Raw genomic sequence first — 18,161 nt, 5'->3', positions numbered from 1 at the left:
GTGCTTCAAACTAGGACCTGGGAGGGGAAGATTAAGACTAATACTAAAATGGACAAAAGTATTAATAATAATAGTTGTTTTAAAACAGTCAAATACAAGCAAACTAATCAGCAGAAAAAAGAAAAAAAGAGAAAAAAAAGAAAAGAAAAGAAAATCGGTGCAGACAGGGCAGGGCACCCAGGCTCCATCTGAGCACACAGACTGTGATGGAGTTCCTGTGGGCCCAGAAGTTTGGTGGGAGTGTGGAATTGCCGCAACTCCATGCACCAAGTGGGTTTGGGGTATAAGAGTAACCAGAGGAATGTCGCAACTTTTCAGTCGTGCAGGTCCAGGTCAGGAGTGTCCTTGGGGTTGCTAGAAAGCAGAACCTCTTCTTCATCCCCTGGAATCTGCAAGAGTGCTGTCTCTTTAAATATCTAAAATAGTCAAGCCTTTTGTGAACATTCAAAATGGCGGTGCCCTCCAGACTGGCAAAAGTCCACAGCTCATCCCACCTTTATCTTCACCTTCTCTGTTTATTCCCCAGCCACCAGAGCAGTCCTCTGTGCAGTTCCTGTCTAGCAGGGCTGATTTTTAGGTTAATTCTTAGGTCCTATCACCACTCGGGAATCTCCAAGCTGTCTGTGCCGTCAGGATTGCTGCCAGACCGCAGTTCCATATATTTCCTTTTTTGGTATTTGCACGCAAATTCTTCTGCTAGTTGGGGTTTAGCCCACTTCTATATCCTTCCTTTCAAGGCTCAGGGGTCCAGGATTATCTTCTGTGTCTGTGTTAATTGGTTTCCCTTTTCTTTGTTGAAGAGGGTCTGTGCAGTAGTTCTGCCTAGTCTACTATCTTGCCGGCATTCCAAAAAAGTTATCCTTTTATCCTCTATGGTTCAGTAGTTTTTAGGATATTCTCACAGTTGTACAACGATTGTGGCTATCCTTTTGAAGTTACTCCTGTTTTGTTGTCAGTGTGGTATGATGGGAGAAGCTTTGGACTTTAGTCCTAAACATCTGTCTACTGTCTTGGGTCTGCCAGTTACTAGCTTTGTATCTTGGGCATTTAGTTTATGCTTTAGCTTCCTTTTCTAGGGTGGAATTAGGGTAATGCTTGTCTCTTGGGTTTTTATTATTTACTTAATATATATATATTTTAAATCTAACAAATCAAAAACAAAAACCAAACTCACTGCTGTTGAGTCAGATTCGACTCATAGTGACCCCCACCTTGGGTTTTCAAGGTGGTATCACTGAGGAAGTGGATTGCCTAGTCTTCCTTCCGAGGAGTGGCTGGTGGGTTTGATCCGCCAGCCTTCTGTTTAGCAGTCAAATACTTTAGGAACTATGTCACCAGAGCTCCACTACTTTTTTTTTTTTTTTACAAATTTAAATCTATGTTTAAACCTCACATTAAGCAATAATACTCCTGAGATTATGAGCTTGATTGATTGATTATTGAGATTATCTCTCTCTATTTGTGTATATACATACATATATACATATACATATACATATACATATATATATATATATATATATATATATATATAACAAATGCACTACCATCGAGTTGGATCTGACTCATAGCTCCTTGGGTTTCTGAGGCAGTATCACTACCAAAGTAGAATGACAAACCTTCTTTCTGAGGAGTGGCTGGTGGGTTTGAACCGCCAGCCTTCTGGTCAGCAAGTGTCTTAGGCACTATGCCAGCAGAGCACGCGTACACACACTCATACACACATATACATACAGTTGTTTCTCAATATCCATGGGGATTGGTTCCAGGATACTACCCCACCAATAGCAAAATCCATGGATGTGCAAGCCCTTGTCAAAAAATAGCCTACTATTTGCATGCAACCTACATGTATCCTCCTGTGAACTTTAAACCATGTCTAGATTACTTATAATACCTAATACAATACAGTGTTATTGAAATAGCACTTTACACTGCTTTTTAGCCTTTAAGGAATTGCTTCTCAGAAGGGAGAATGGCCAGACTTCTTCTCTTGTACTTTGGTCATGTTATCAGGAGAGACAAGTCCCTGGAGAAGGATATCATGATGGCTAAAGTGGTGGTGTGTTGCCTAAGGCACTTGGCTGCTGGTTCAAACCCACCAGCCACTCCTTGGAAGGAAGACTGGGCACTCTACTTCCATAGAGATACTGCCTCGGAAACCCAAGGAGGGGTTGCTATGAGTCGAATCCAATTCAATGGCAGTAAGTTTGATTTTGGTTTGGTTTAAAGTAGAGGGTCAGCAAAAAAGGGGAAGACCCTCAATAAGATGGATTGATATAGTGGCTGCAACAGTGGGCTCAAACATAGCAAGGATTGTTAGGCGCAGGGCTGGTAGTGTTTCATTCTGTTGTACATAGAGTCGGAACTGACTTGATGGCACCTAACAACACCACCACCCCCGCCAATGACCAAGCAGATGAGGAGCTATGGTAGTGGAGTGGTTAAAGCATTTTGCTGCTAGCCAGAAGGTGAGTGGTTTGAACCCACTAGCTGCTCCATGGGAGAAAAGTGCTTCCTTAAAGATTTACAGCCTTGGAAACCCTATGGGGTCCGTTCTTTTCTGTCCTGTAGTGTTGGTAGCAGTGAGTGTGGTTGTTCGGTTATTTTACTCAAACTAATACAGAGCTCAAACAATGTTGGCTAACATCACAAATTGTGAACCTCAATTTCCTCATTTGTAGAATATGAATAATAAATGTGACTTCAAGATTAAAACAAACAAACAAACCAAATGCACTACCGTAGAGTCAGATCTGACTCATAGCGACCCCTCCTTGGGTTTCCAAGGCAGTATCACTATGGAAGTAGATTGCCCAACCTTCCTTCTGAGGAGTGGCTGGTGGGTTTGAACTGCTAGCCTTCTGGTTAGCAGTCAAGTGCCTTAGACACTATGCCACCAGAACTCCCAACTTCAAGATTAGATGTGTTAGAATTGTAACAGAGATAAGAAATGCCTACTGATCTGTGAAGGGTGCCACATAAGTCACAAGAATAACAGGAAAATCTTGTTGGCATCACTCAGTTCTGACTCATGGTGACCCCATGTGTTACAAATTAGAGCTCGGTAGGGTTTTCTTGGTTGTAGTCTTTATGGAGGCAGATCACCTGGACAATTGTCTTTTGCTTCGTAATTGTAAAACAGAGGAAGGGTCAGAATGTACCTTGTCAGCTGGGGCTGTGTGTGGGTCAGTGTGACTTGGCTGCTATTCTCATCTGAGATTCTTTCCCAAGTTAACCTTACTTATAGGGCTCCTCCTTTATTGCTATCCCCAGTTACTCTGGCTATGGCAAACTGGAGGATCAGGAGAAGTCTAGTGGAGACTATTGTGGAGTGTGAAAGAGAAATAGTTGCTGTCAAAACTGGTGCCAAACACAAACTGTTTGTGGCACCAAAGGTGATCTTAGGGGATACCTATGAGATCATTTTAAATGTTAATATTTATGCATTGTATATTAGGAAAAAAAATATAATGTGTTTCAAACCTGTAATTTCATAACTGTTAGTGTTGTTTGCTTAAGCAGTTCTGGTGGCATAGTGCCTAAGGCACTTGATTGCTAACCAGGAGGTTGGCAGTTCAAATCCATCAGACACTTCTCTGAAGGAAGACTGGGCAATCTACTTTTGTAAAGATACCACCTTGGAAACTCAAGGAGGGGTCACTGTGAGTTGGAGAGGACTGGAGAGCACGTAACAACAACAACGTTGTTGCTTAGAATCTGACTAAAGTAGATATTTAAGTAAAACATAGTATACTTAGGAAGATGTAAGTAAAAATACTTGTGGTAAGCAGCTGTAGGAAAAATTTAGGAAGTTGATATGTGGGTGACCTGAAGTTTGGGAAACACTATACAATAAGCAATGTCCATATGTACCATTTTTAGTCCATCTGTCTTCAGTTCATTCATTCAACAAGCAATATTTGAGGACTTTAGAATGTTCGTAGGCTGTTCAGGGATACATCAGAGACAGAACAGACAAAAATCTCTACTTTCCTTCTAGTATTTGGTGCTGCCACTTTTTCTGGTAGCTGTTCTAATTGTTATATAGTTATATCTCATTGTAGTCTTAATTTGCATTTCCCTAATGGCTGGTGAATATTGAGTCTTTATGTGCTTATTTGCCGTCTGTATATCCTCTTATTTGCAGTACTTCTCTATCTTTTGCCCACTTTTTAATTGGGTTTTTTTTAAATGTTTTGAAAGTTCTTTACATATTTGTTCTAGATATTAGTCCTTTGTCAGATTAGTGGTTTTCAAATATTTTTTCTCCATCTGTAGCTTCTCTTTTCACACTCTTAACAGAGTGTCAGTCTTAAAAGTCTGTCGCAGAGCAAACATTTTACATTTTGATGAAGTCCAGTTGATCCATTTGTTTTTCTTTAATGGATTATGTTTTTGTGCCATGTCGAAAACTTTTCCCTAAGCCCTAGGTCCAGAAGATTTTTTCCAATGTTATTTTCTAACTTTTTTTTCTTTTTCTAATTGCTTTATTTTTACATTTAAATCTGGTTTATTTTGAGTTAATTTTTGTATATAGCATGAGAAATAGTTCATGGTTTTTTTTTTGGCTGTGGATGTCCAAATGCTTTAGCACCATTTGTTGAAAAGGTTGTCCTTCCTCTGCTAGAGAGTTTTGCTGTGGAAATTTTTAAATTTTTCTAATGGAATTCTAGTATTTTAGAACTGTGAAGGTCTTTGACATCATCTCTTACAACATAGAGGAACTGATTTCAGAGAAGTTAAATGTGGAGGATCAGTTGTGCTGCCTTGGTCTGCTCTAGGAATTGGACTTGAACCCACATCTTCTGACTCCTGCTCCAAGGCGTTGGCCACACTTTCTTCTCAAATGAGATAAATCAGTGTATTTGGATCTTTAGTTTTTTTTTTTTAATGTAATTTGACTGCTAATCAGAAGGCTGGTGGTGGTTCAAACCCACCAGTCACTTCTAGAAAGGAAGACTGGCAATCTATTTCTGTAGAGATACCACCTCGGAAACCCAAGGTGGGGTCACTGTGAGTTGGATCCGACTCGATGGCAGTGAGTTTGCTTTTTTTTTTTTTTTTTTAAGCTCAATGGCTTAGTGTCTTTTCATTGCTTTGCTAGATTCTTAAGCCTTTCTGAGTCAAGGACCCATTAGGTAATTTGAAAGAAGACTTTGACCATTTAGCTCAATATTTCTGTGGACCTTAGGTTAATAAACCCTGACTTAGCCCTTTTGGGCAACTGTATTTAAGTGGATATTACCGTTAAAACTTGGTATTTGGGTGAAATCAGTTTCTTTGTTTAAAAACTTCATGTAATTTTAAGTGCAAGAGATCAGAGGATCCTGGAGAATGTATCCTTCACTAATAATCTCAGTCATATTTACAGCATGTTTTTCTACAAAAAAATTCTGATATAGGTCCATATGGGTGGTAATAACAGATTCCTTCCCCACAGTTGCCTTTCTGTACATCTCTGTGGCATAAAGAATTACTTTACCTCAAGTAATTTGTCCTTTGTCTTTGGTTCTTGAGAGATAACTCTAACCCATTCTGATTCAGTGACCCCCTAGGGCAGAATAGAACTGTCCCACAGGGTTTCCAAGGCTATAATCTTTATGGAAGCAGACTGCTCCTATGGAGCACCTGGTGGGTTCAAACCCCTGACCTTTTGGTTTGTAGCCAAGCATTTACCCACTTTGCCACTAGGGCTCCTTTGAACAGGCAGTAACCATTTCAGAGGCATACTCTACTTTCTGCTATCAGATTGAAGGACAAATATAGGCAAATGTAGAAACACAAGGTTGTGAAGACTTAAAAGCTAAAGACACCACTGAGCATAGAGTCAGTGCTTCATAAATGGTCGTGATGGTGATGGTATTATTCAAACCAAACCAAACCCACGGCCATCCAGTTGATTCTGAATCTTAACGACCCCCATTGGGTTTCCAGTGTTGTATATCTTTTCAGAAGTAGATTTTCTCATCTTCCTTCTGTGGATCAGCTGGTGGGTTTGAACTGCTTAGTTCCTGGTTAGCAGCCAAATGCCTTACCCACTATACCACCAGAATTCCTTACAGTATTGTTAGTGCTTGTTTAATAATAATTGTTGTTGTTAGGTGCTTTTGAGTTGTTTCCAGCTCATAGCAGAATGAAATGCTGCTTGGTCCTGCACGATCCTCATGATCATTGCAATGCCTTAGCCTGTTGCAACCACTGTGTGAGTTCATCTTGTTGAGGGTCTTCCTCTTTTTTGCTGACCATCTGCTTTACTAAGCATATCCTTATCCAGGGACTGATCTCTCCTGACAGCATAACCAAAGTAGAAAGGGCAAAGTCTCTCTCTCCATCCTTGCTTCTGAGGAGCATTCTGGTTGTACTTCATCTAAGACAGGTTTGTTTATTCTGGAAGTCTGTGATGTATTTGATATTCTTTGCCAAGACCATAATTCAAACGCATTAAATCTTTGGTTTTCTGAAGTGATAGTAACAATACTATATATTTTTTTGTTTAATAAATTCTTTGAGAACATAGAGATTTTCTTAATATATCATTTTACATAGGGATATGCTGTAAGATTGGCTTATTTGATATGCTTAAATATTCAGTCCCTGTGGAACTCTGGTGGTAGTGCAGGAGTTAAAGCATTCCACTTCTCAACAAAACGCCCTCAGTTTGAACTCACCAGCCACTGGAGGAGGCGGGAGAGAGGAAGTTTGTTTCCATAAAGATTTACAGCCTTAGAGACCATATGTGGCCATTCCCCTCTGTCCTGTAGGGTTGCTACGAGTTGTAATCGACTCAGTTGGATTTGGTTTAGTGGATTTGGTTTAGTCATGGTGCATATGGTTAACACACATGATTGCTAACCAAAAGATTGGAGGTTGGAGTCTATTCAGAGGCACCTTGTAAGAAAGACCTGGTGATCTACTTCAGAAAGATCAAATGTCTGAAAATCCTATGGAGCATACTTCTCCTCTGACACACATTGGGTCACCCCGAGTCAGAATCTACTCAATGGCAATTGATGTTGGCAGTTTCTTCAGTGTCAAGTTAAATTTAAAAAAAAAAAAAAAAAAAAATCATGCTTTGTAATTCAGGATCAATACCACATGAAATTTATCAGTTTGGAAAGTAAAAATCCATTCTGATGATATTCTCTCTCATTTGTCCAGAGAGGGATCTTAGAGAGTAATCTCGGGACCACATTGTATATGGACAGCTTTCACATTCCTTTTCTAACCACTCTTGGCCTCAATATTTTCTCTTCCTATTAAGAGCTCTGGTAGTGTAGTGCCTAAGGCACTTGACTGCTAACCAGAAGGCTCATGGTTCAAACCCACCAGCCACTCCTCAGAAGGAAGGTTGGGCAATCTACTTTCGTAGTGATACTGCCTTGGAAACCCAAGGAGGGGTCACTGTGAGTCAGGTCCAACTCCACGGCACGTAACAACAACATGTATGTACTCTAGGAGCTCTGGTAGTGTAGTGCCTAAGGCATTTGACTGCTAACCAGAAGGCTGGTGGTTCAAACCCACCAGCCACTCCTCAGAAGGAAGGTTGGGCAACCTACTTCCATAGTGATACTGCCTTGGAAACCCAAGGAGGGGTCTCAATGAGTCAGATCCATATGCAAATACACACACACACACCCCTGTGTTCTGGCCATACTGAACTGACTCTTGTTCAAATACTGGATGTCCTCGTGCTTTTACACAGCAGAGGAGACTCTGTTGGAAATGGCTTTTCCTGAAATCTCTCCTTAATGTCTTGAAGATTCAGCCCAAATGGTACTTCTTCTGTGTTTTCATATGCTTCTTTCCTCTTGGTATCGCCAGCATATCACACATGGCTGGCACGTGAATGCTTGTTCCACTGACTGCATGGTAGAAGGGCTGACTAACAGAGGCTTACAGTTAATTGAAGGCAGGGAATTTTCTGTGTTTGATGAATAATTAACCAAAAAACCAAATCCAATGCTGATGAGTTGAATCTGACTAATAGCATCCCTGTAGGACACAGGTAACAGCCCCCTAGGGTTTTCACAGCTGTAGTCTTTACGGGAGCAGACTGCCACATCTTTGAACTGCCAGTGTTTGGATCACAGCCGAGTGCTTAACCATTGTGCCACCAGGCCTCGTTTCTGTTGACTAGTGAATTTAAATTATCCAGAACAAAGTTTAGATATCTAGATAACATCATCAAACTTGAAAATAAGACTGAATAATCTTATTTCTCATTTAATGAAAAAGTGCCCATGAATAACTGATAAAAATTTAATTGGGAGAATAATAGGATATTGCTTCCAGCCATCCCCCCTGCCCCCCAAAAAACTAATTACCTCACCCTTTTACTTGAGGAGCTCTTTAATCAGTGAGATTTGGAATAAATTGTAAGAGAGAAGAGTTGATGGTTTAATTCCTGTTCTTAATTTTCAAGGCTGGGGAACTTTGTGGATACCTCTAGTTGCCGCTTCTTTTCTAACAAAAAACCAAACCAAACCAAACCACTTTCCCTCAAGTTGATTGTAATTCTTGGTGAACCTTTCTGTGCAGAGTAGAACTGTGGTCCATAGGGTTTCCAAGGCCATGACTTTTCAGAAGCAGATTGCCAGGCCTTTCTTCTGAGGGGCCTCTGGTGGGTTCACACCACCATTTCTGTTAGTGGTCAAGCAAGCGCTTTCCTGTTTGCACCATCTGGGGACTCCTATAGTTTCTATAGTAGGATGCTTTTTTTTTTTTTAAATTGTGATTTTGGTGAAAATTTACAGAGCAAATTCACTTTCCATACAACAGTTCACATACACTTTGTCTCATGACATTGACGACAATTTACCACAATGCAACAGTTCCCCTTCCACTTCCTTCCCATGCACCTCCTGTGTGTAGGGTTGGCAGACAGTGTTTCTATAAGTGTATTGGTATGTTCCATTCCTCCATGCACTCATTCCCTGAACTATGTTGTTGTATGTACACAGCCCTTCTATTCTCCCATGATTGTGTTCTCCAAGGTGTGTATCTACTTAGTGTAAATGTTCACCTCATATGCCTGTCTTTTGTTTGGCTGGAAGCCACAGATATGGGTTCAATTCCAGACCTGAAGGGCAGCTAGCGGGCCATAGTCTCATTGGTTCCATTAGGCTCTATCAGACCAGCAAACCAGGTTCCTTTTTTTTTTTTTCCCAAATGCTTTTGAGTTTTTTCACATTGTTTTCCCACTCTATCCAGGATTTCCTACATAGATCCACCTCTGAGTGGTTGACAGTTGGTAGCCGGCCACCATCTAGTTCTTCTGGTCTCATACTCAGATAGGCTGAGGATCGCATGATTTACTGGTTGCTTGGACTAATTGCTTCTGAGAATCTTTTGTTTTCTTCATTCTTCTTTGGTCTGGATGAGAAAAGACCCATCCTTGCGTCTAGATGGCTGCTTGCAAGCTTTTAAGATCCCAGTTTCTACTCACCAAAGTAGGAGGTGGAACAATGTGTAGTATGTTATGCCATTTGAGCTTGATGTCCCCTGCGACTATGGACCCGAGCCCACAGGTTCAACTATTCATTCTCTCTGGGTAGCTGGCTGTGGCCAAGAGGTGACTAAACCTTGTCCCTTGTTAGCTCTACTGTACACCTGGGAATTCTTACAGAACATACAGATAGACTTGTAGAACCAATGTCTGCCAAACCTATAAATGGTCTCGGGCACACTCCCCTCTGCATAGACATACCTGATAGTTCAGCCTATCCACCCATCTATCCACCTGTATACCCATGTTTGCCTTCACTGACAATGCAGTACTATATGTACAAAAGTGTTCATCTTTGTTGTCTGTATCTCCCATGTATGGGATATGTCTTCCTCTTCCTCAGTGTTACCGTATTGATTACTCACATGTGGTACATTGCCCTTCTCTTCACTCAAATCAATACTTGTCTCTATTTATCTAACAGTGTTCCTTCCCCTCCCCTCCCACCCCTGGTAACCAACAAAGAAAATTTCCTTCCATATATAAACATTTCCTTGACTTTTACAATAATGGACTAATACAATATTTGTCCTTCTGTGATTGACTTATTTCACTTAGCATAATGATCTTCAAGTTCATCCATGTTATGCAGTGTTTTGCAAATTCTGTGTTATTCTTTAGGGTTGCAAAGTATTCCATTATATGTATTTACCATAGTTTGGTTATCTATTCTTCAGTTGTTGGACACCTAGGTTGTTTCCACCTTTTGGCTGATGTAAATAGTGCTGCAATGAACATGGGTGTGCATATGTCTGTTCTTGTCCTGGCTCTCACTTCTTTAGGATATATACTTAGTAATGGAATGGCTGGGTCAAATGATATTTCTACTTTAGTAGGATGTTTGTTACTGTCAGTTTTGACAATAAACACTGGCATAGATGGAGAATGTTTTGATTCTAATGTGAGGTCTGTTTCATACAGGACATATAATCTCTTTTTGTTAATTTTTGTTTTGTTGTTCTAATCTTAGCTTTGTATTAGTTTCCTGAACTTATGTAGTGACCACTCATGTTTTCATTTATCTCATAGTATGAAATAAAGGAAAAAATAACTCTTAATAAGATAAACTATTTGAGGGGAATAGCGAGTTTAAACATAATCTTTTCTAAAATATTTATTTGGTATGAAATCTAATTGTTTCAGGTAAACCTTTGAATTTTTTTTTCTTTCTGAATATTTTTTGCCTCTGTGTCCTACAGTTCTGGCTTTTTCTATTGCTAGTGTGTTTAATTTTTACTAAGTACCTCAAAGTAGGATGTCTTCTAGCTTGACAAGTAGCAATTGACTTTATACTGAAACTTCAGTTCTGTTAGAAATCTGAGAAGAGGGGGTCTTGTAAAATGTTATTGATGATTAAGTAATATTTTGAGGATACTACATTGCTGAGATAAAATGATTAGTATAAAACATAATCTTGGGGGGAAATCAGTAGCTATCAGATATTTTAGATACTGATTTATAGAGGTAATATTTTATCTTTTCTCATTTTATTTCTGATTAAGACAATTTTGCTTGCATTTATTGTACAATACTTGGAAACTTGATATCTGTTAAAACTCTTAAAAGATGACTTGTAATTTCTTTTTGTAATTGTGATTTGGGTAAAAGTTTACAGAACAAATTGGTTTTCCATTCAACAATTCATGCACGTCTTGTTTTGTGACATTTATTGCAATACTGCAATGTAACAACACTCTTCCTGCTTCTTCCCTGTGTTTATCATTTCCCTTAGTCCTTCTTTCCTATCTCCCTTCTTAGATATATCCCTGGGCAAATGCTGCCCTTTTGATCTTAAATGATTTATTGTTCTAATGAGTGCATACTTTCCTGGTATTTTTTGGCTGAAAATTGAGCCATTGGGGTTGAGTTCAGTTCTCAACTTGAAGGGTGTCTAAGGGCCATAGTCTCTGGGTTCCAGTAGTACACATCAGACCAGTAATCCTGGTGTTTTTATAATTTTCAATTTGGCTCTGCATTTTTCTCCCACTCTATTCAGGAGCTCCTATTATGATCCTTTTGAGAGCGGTTAGCACTGGTAGCTAGTTCTGGTCTCATGGTCCTGAAGGCTGGGGTTCATGTGCTCCATTAGTCCTTTGGCTTGTTTGCTTGTGTCTTTGATTTTCTTCACTTTTCTTTGCTCCAGAAGGGAAGAGACCTTAGATGTACCTTAGATGGCTCTCACAAGCTTTTAAGACCCCAGTCACTTCTTACCAAAGTAGGATGTAGAACATTGTTTTGCGTCCTGTGTCATGTCAGTTTATCTTGATGTCCCTAGAGACGCCTTCCCTTTGGTTATGACTAAGATGTTTTCATACCTTGGCTCTCTGTATGCTCTATGGATATGTTTGTAGCATGTACAAATGTTGTTGTTAGGTGTTATCGAGTTGTCTCTGACTCATAGCGACCCTACACACAGCAGAACAAGGCACCCGATCTTGTACCAGCTCCATGATCCTTGCTATACTTGAGCCCATCGCTGCTGCTACTATGTCAGTCCATCCTGTTGAGGGCCTTCCCCTCTTTCATTGACCCTTTACCCTACCAAACATGAAATCCTTCTCTAGGCAATGGTTCTTTTGACAACATGACCAAAGTATGTGAGACGAAGTCTGGCCATTCTCACTTCCAAGGAGCATTCTGGCTGCATTTCCTCCAGAACAGATTGTTAGATCTTTTAGCAGTCGACAAGTAGCAATTGAAAGTCCATGGTACTTTCAGCATTCTTTGCCAACCCCACAACTTGAAAGCATTGACTCTTCTTCAGTCTTCCTTATCCATTTTCCAGCTCTCACATACGTGTGAGGCGATTGAAAATATCATGGCTTGTGTCAGGCACACCCTAGTCCTCAAGGAGACGTCTTTGCTCTTTAGCACTTGAAAGAGGTCCTTTGCAGCCAATTTTCCCAGTGCTATATGTCGTCTGATGTCCTGATGGCTGCTTCCATTGTTGTCGATTGTAGAACCAAGCAATATGAAGTCTTTACAACTTCAATCTTTTCTCCATTTATCATGATGCTGCTTATAGGTCCACTTGTGAGGATTTTTGTTTTCTTTATATTGAGATGTAATCCATACTGCAGACTGTATTCTTCAGTCTTCATCAGTAAGTGCTTCAAGTCATCCTCACGTTCAGCAAGCAAAGTTGTGTTGTCAGCGTATCACAGGTTGTTAATGAGTCTTCCTCCAATCCAGATGCCACGTTCTTCATGTAGTCCAGCTTCTCGGATTATATGCTCAGCATATAGATTGAATAAGTGTGGGGAAAGGATACAACCCTGACACACTGCCTTCTTGATTTTAAACCATGCAGTGTCCCCCTGTTCTGTTCAAATGACAGCCTCCTGGTCTGTGTACAGGTTCCTCCTGAGTACAATTAAGTGTTCTGGAATTTCCATTCTTCTCAATGTTATCCACAATCTGTTACAGTCCACACAATCAAATGCTTTTGCATAGTCAATAAAACACAAGTAAACATTTTTCTGGTATTGTTTGCTTTGAGCCAAAATCCACCTGACAGCAGCAATGATATCCCTTGTTACACATCCTCTTCTGAATCCAGCCTGCACCTCTGGAAGTTCTCTGTCAATGTACTGCTGCAACTGTTTTTGAATAATCAGTAAGATTTTGCCCATGTGTGATATTAATAATACTGTTTGATAATTTCCACATTCTGTGAGATCACCTTTCTTTGGAATGGGTACAAATATGGATCTCTTCCAGTCAATTGGCCAGGTCGCTCTCTTTCAAATTTGTTGGCATAACCAAGTGAGTTGAAACATCTCAGTGGGTATTCCTTCAATTCCTGGAGCCTTGTTCTTTGCTAATTCCTTCAGTGCAGCTTCGACTTCTTCCTTCAATACCATTGGTTCTTGAACATATGCCACCTCCTGAAATGGATGAAGATCGACTACTTCTTTTTGGTACAGTGACTCTGTGTATTCCTCCATCTTCTTTTGATGTTTCCTGCATCATTCAATATTTTGCCCATAGAATCTTTCAATATTGCAACTCGAGACTTAAATGTTTTCATCAGTTCTTTCCACTTGAGTAATACTGAGTGTGTTCTTCACTTTTGGTGTTCTAACTCCTGGTCTTTGCACATTTCATTATAGTAATTGACTTTGTCTGCTCAAGCTGCTCCTTGAAATCTTCTGTTCAGCTTTTTTATTTTGTCATTTCTTCCATTTGCTTTAGGTACTCTTTGCTTAAGGGCAACTTTCAGAATCTCTTCTGACATCCATTTTGATCTTTTCTTCTTTTCTCATCTTTTTAGTGACGTCTTGCTTTCCTCATGGATGATGTTCTTGATGTCATCCCACAGTTCTTCTGGTTTTTGGTCATTGGTGTTCAACACATCAAATTTATTCTTTAGATGGTTTCTAGATTCAGGAGGGATATATTCAAGACCATATTTTGGCTCTCATGGACTTGGTTTAATTGTCTGCAACCTAAAGTTGTATACGAGCAGTGGATGGTCTGTTCCATAATCAGCTCCTGGCCTTGTTTGGGCTGAAGATACTGAGCTTTCTCAATGTCTCTTGCCATAAATGTAGTCGGTCTGATTCTTGTGTACTCCATCTGGTGAAGTCCACGTATCAGCACCGTTTGTGTTGTTGAAAACAGGTATTTGCAATTAATAAGTCATTGGTCTTGCAAAATTCTATCATGTGATCTCCAGCATTATTTCTGTCACCAAGGCCAAATTTTCCAACTACTGGTGATTCTTCTTCATTTCCAACTTTTGCATTCCAATCACCAGTGATGATCAACACATCTTGATTGCTTGTTCAGTAAATTTCAAACTGCAGAAGTTGACAAAAATCTTCAAATTCTTCACCTTTAGCTTTGGTGGTTGGTGCATAAATTGGAATAATATTTATATTAACTGGTCTTCCTTATAGGCTTATCAATATTTTCCTATCACTGACTCATTGTACTTCAGGATAGATCTTGAAACATCCTTTGGAATGATGAATGTCAGGCCATTCCTCTTCAAATTGTCATTCCTGGCATAGTAGATTATATGGTTGTCTGATTCAAAATGGCCAAAACTGGTCCATTTCTACTCACTAATGCCTAGGATACCAATCTCGATACATTCCCTTTCATTTTTGAGAACTTCCAATTTTCCTAGATTCATACTTCATACATTCCATGTTCCAGTCATTAATGGATATTTGCAGGTGTTTCTCCTCAATTTGAGTCATGCCACATCAGCAAATGGAGATCATGAAAGCTTTATTTTATCTGTGTCATTAAGGTTGCTTCTACTCTGATGATGCAGCTCTTTCCCAGTCGTATTTTAAGTGCTTTCCGACCCAAAGGGCTCATCTTCCTGCACTGTATAAGACAGTGTTTCCAGAGAAATCAAAGTTGCCCAGTAGTGTATCACACAGTATTTCTCTGCTGTTCATAAGGTCTTCCCTGGACAATTCTTTTTTTCTTTTTTTTTTCTTTTATTAAATTGTCATTTGGGTGAAAGTTTACAGAGCAAATTCACTTTTCATACTGCATTTCACATACACTTTGTCTCATGACATTGACTACAATTTACCCCAATGCAATAGCTCCCCTCCAACTTCCTCCCAATAGTTACTTCTTCCCTGTGTCCATTCCTCCTTGCACTCCTGCCCCCTGAGCTGTCTCCCTGTGCATACACAGCCCTTCTTTCTCCCATGATTGTTCTCTCCAAGGAGTGTATGTACCTCAGGTAAATGTTCAACTCATAAGCTGTCTTTTGTTTGGCTGGAAGCCATAGGTGTGGGTTCAATTCCAGATCTAAAGGACAGCTAGGGCCCATAGTCTCAGTGGTTCCACCAGGGTCTATCAGACCAGTAAAACTGTTCCCTTTCCTTTTTTTTTTTTTCCAAAATGATTTTGAGTTTTGCTCCATATTGTTCTCCCTCTCTATCCAGGATCTCCTACATCCATCCCCCTCCAAGTGGTTGACAGTGGTAGCTGGGCACCATCTAGTTCTTCTGGTCTCATAGGCATATAGGCTGTGGACCGCAAGGCGTACCAGTTGCTAGAACTAATTGTTTCCATGAATCTTTAGTTTTCTTCATTCTTCGTTGTACTGGACGAGTAGAGACCCATCGTTGCATCTAGATGGCTGCTTACAAGCTTTCAAGATCCTAATTGCTGCTTGCCAGAGTTGGAGGTGGAACAATGTTTTGTGTAGTATTTTATGCCAATTGAGCTTGATGTCCTCTGTGACTATGCTCCAGAGACCACAGCTTCCCTCTGGACAAGTGACTACAAACTTGTCCCTTGTCAGCTCTACTATACACCTGGGAATTGTTACAGAACATACACTTGAAGGACCGTTGTCCGCCAACCATATATAGACTTAGATACACTCCTCACTGCCTCGACATACCTAATATTTCAGCCTGTCCACTCATCTATCCACTTGTATACCCATGTTTGCCTTCACTGACAATGCAGTACTGTATGTGCATAAGGGTTCATCTTTGTTGTCTGTACCTCCCATGTACCTCTCTATGTCTTCCTCTTCCTCAATGCCACCATGTTGATCATTCACATTTGGTACATTGCCCTTCTCTTCAACCAAATCAGTACTTATCTCTACCTATCTAACAGTGTTCCCTCCTCTCCCCTCCCACCCCTGGTAAGCAACAAAGAAAATTACCTTCTATATATAAACCTTTCCTTGACTTTTACAATAATGGACTAATATAATATTTGTCCTTCTGTGATTGACTTACTTTACTCAGCATAATGTCCTCCAAGTTCATCCATGTTATGTGGTGTTTTGCAGATTTTACATTATTCTTTAGGGTTGCATAATATTCATACATTGCAGATTTTACATTATTCTTCTGGGTTGAATAATATTCCATTGTGTGTATGTACTGTAGTTTGGTTATCCATTCCTCAGTTGATGGACACCTACATTGTTTCCATCTTTTTACTGTTGTATATAGTGCTGCGATGAACATGGGTGTACATATGTCTGTTCTTGTCATGGCTCTCATTTATTTAGGATATATACCTACTAATGGAATTTCTGGGTCAGATGGTATTACTAATTCCAACTTTTGAAGGAATCGCCATACTGCTTTCCACAGTGGTTGTACCATTTTACAGTCCCACCAGCAGTGTATGAGAGTCCCAATCTCTCCACATCCTCACCAGCATTTATTTTCTATCTTGTTGAACTTTGCTACTAGTGCTGGGGTAAGATGGTATCTCATTGTTGTTTTGATTTGCATCTTTCCGAGGAGTGGCTGGTGGGTTTGAACCACCAGCCTTCTGGTTAGCAGTCAAGTGCCTTAGGCACTACACTACCATAGCTCCTTAGTCTACTTCTATATCTTCCCTTAAAGCTCAGGGGACCAGGATTATCTTATTTATCTGAGTTAATTGGTTCCCCCTTTCTTTGTTGAAGAGTAACAAGGGGAATGTTTTACCTTTCCAGTTGTCCTTGTCCAGAATGTCCTTGAGGTTTCTGGCCAGTGGAGCCTGTTCTTAAATCCCTGGAGTCTGGGACAATGTGTCGCTTTAAATATCCAAAATGGTCAAACCACTTGTAAACATTCAAAATGATTATGTCCTCCAGACAGGCAAAAGTCCACAGCTCAGGCCACCTTCCTGTTTGCTGCTTCCCTTTTAATTCACCAGCCCCCGGAGCAGTCCTCCATGTAGCCTCTGGGTAGCAGGGCTGATTTTTAAGTTAATTATTAGCTCCTACTCCCCCTTGGCAATATACAAGCTTTTTCCATCAAGATCGTTGTCAGACTGCAGCTCGTATGTCTCCTTTTTTGGTGTTTTCATGCAAATTCTTCTGCTGGTTGGAGTTTGTTGTTGTTGTTGTGTGCCATCAAGTCAGACCTGACTCATAGCAACCCCTCCTTGGGTTTCCTAGGCAGTATCACTATGGAAGTAGATTGCCCCATCTTCCTTCCAAGGAGTGGCTGGTGGGTGTGAACCGCCAGCCTTCTGGTTAGCAGTCAAGTGCCTTAGGCACTACACTACTAGAGCTCCTTAGTTTACTTCTGTATCTTCCCTTAAAGCTCAGGGGACCAGGATTATCTTCTTTATCTGTGTTAATTGGTTCCCCCTTTCTTTGTTGAAGAAGGTCTGTGCAGTCTTTCTTCCTATTCTGCCATCTTATCGGAACTTCCCTGGAATTTTTGAGAAATGGATGGCTTCTTCCTTCTTCCTTGTCTGTCTCAATCTGTAGCTTGCATTGAAACCTGTGCACCAAGAGTAACCCTGCTGGCTTTTGAAACACCAGTGGCACAGCCTCAAGTCTAACAGCAGTGTGCAAGCCACCACAGTATGACAAACTGACAGACAAGTTTTTCTCCCTCAGTTGTTGGAAAGCTCTCTGCCCTCCCCTTAATTAATTCCTACCTGGACCCTCCTGCTTTGTGGTCCCGGGCATTCCCTCCCTTTCCTGCCTCTGGGGGTGGGTCCTGTCTGCCACCCCTTACCTGGATCCTGCCTCTTTTTGTGGTCCCGGGCGTTCCCTCCCTTTCCTGCCTCTGAGGATGGGTCCTGTCTGCTGCGGCACATATAATACATGTGCAGAAGGCTGGCGGTTCAAACCCACCAGCCACTCCTCGGAAGGAAGGTTGGGCAATCCTACTTCCGTAGTGATACTGCCTCAGAAACCCAAGGAGGGGTT

Source organism: Orycteropus afer, unplaced genomic scaffold (genome assembly GCF_000298275.1).
Source record: "Orycteropus afer afer isolate SDZICR_OR568_19922 unplaced genomic scaffold, OryAfe1.0 scaffold00149, whole genome shotgun sequence".
NCBI classification, from domain to species: Eukaryota; Metazoa; Chordata; class Mammalia; order Tubulidentata; family Orycteropodidae; genus Orycteropus; species Orycteropus afer.
This window is presented reverse-complemented; position numbering follows the sequence as displayed.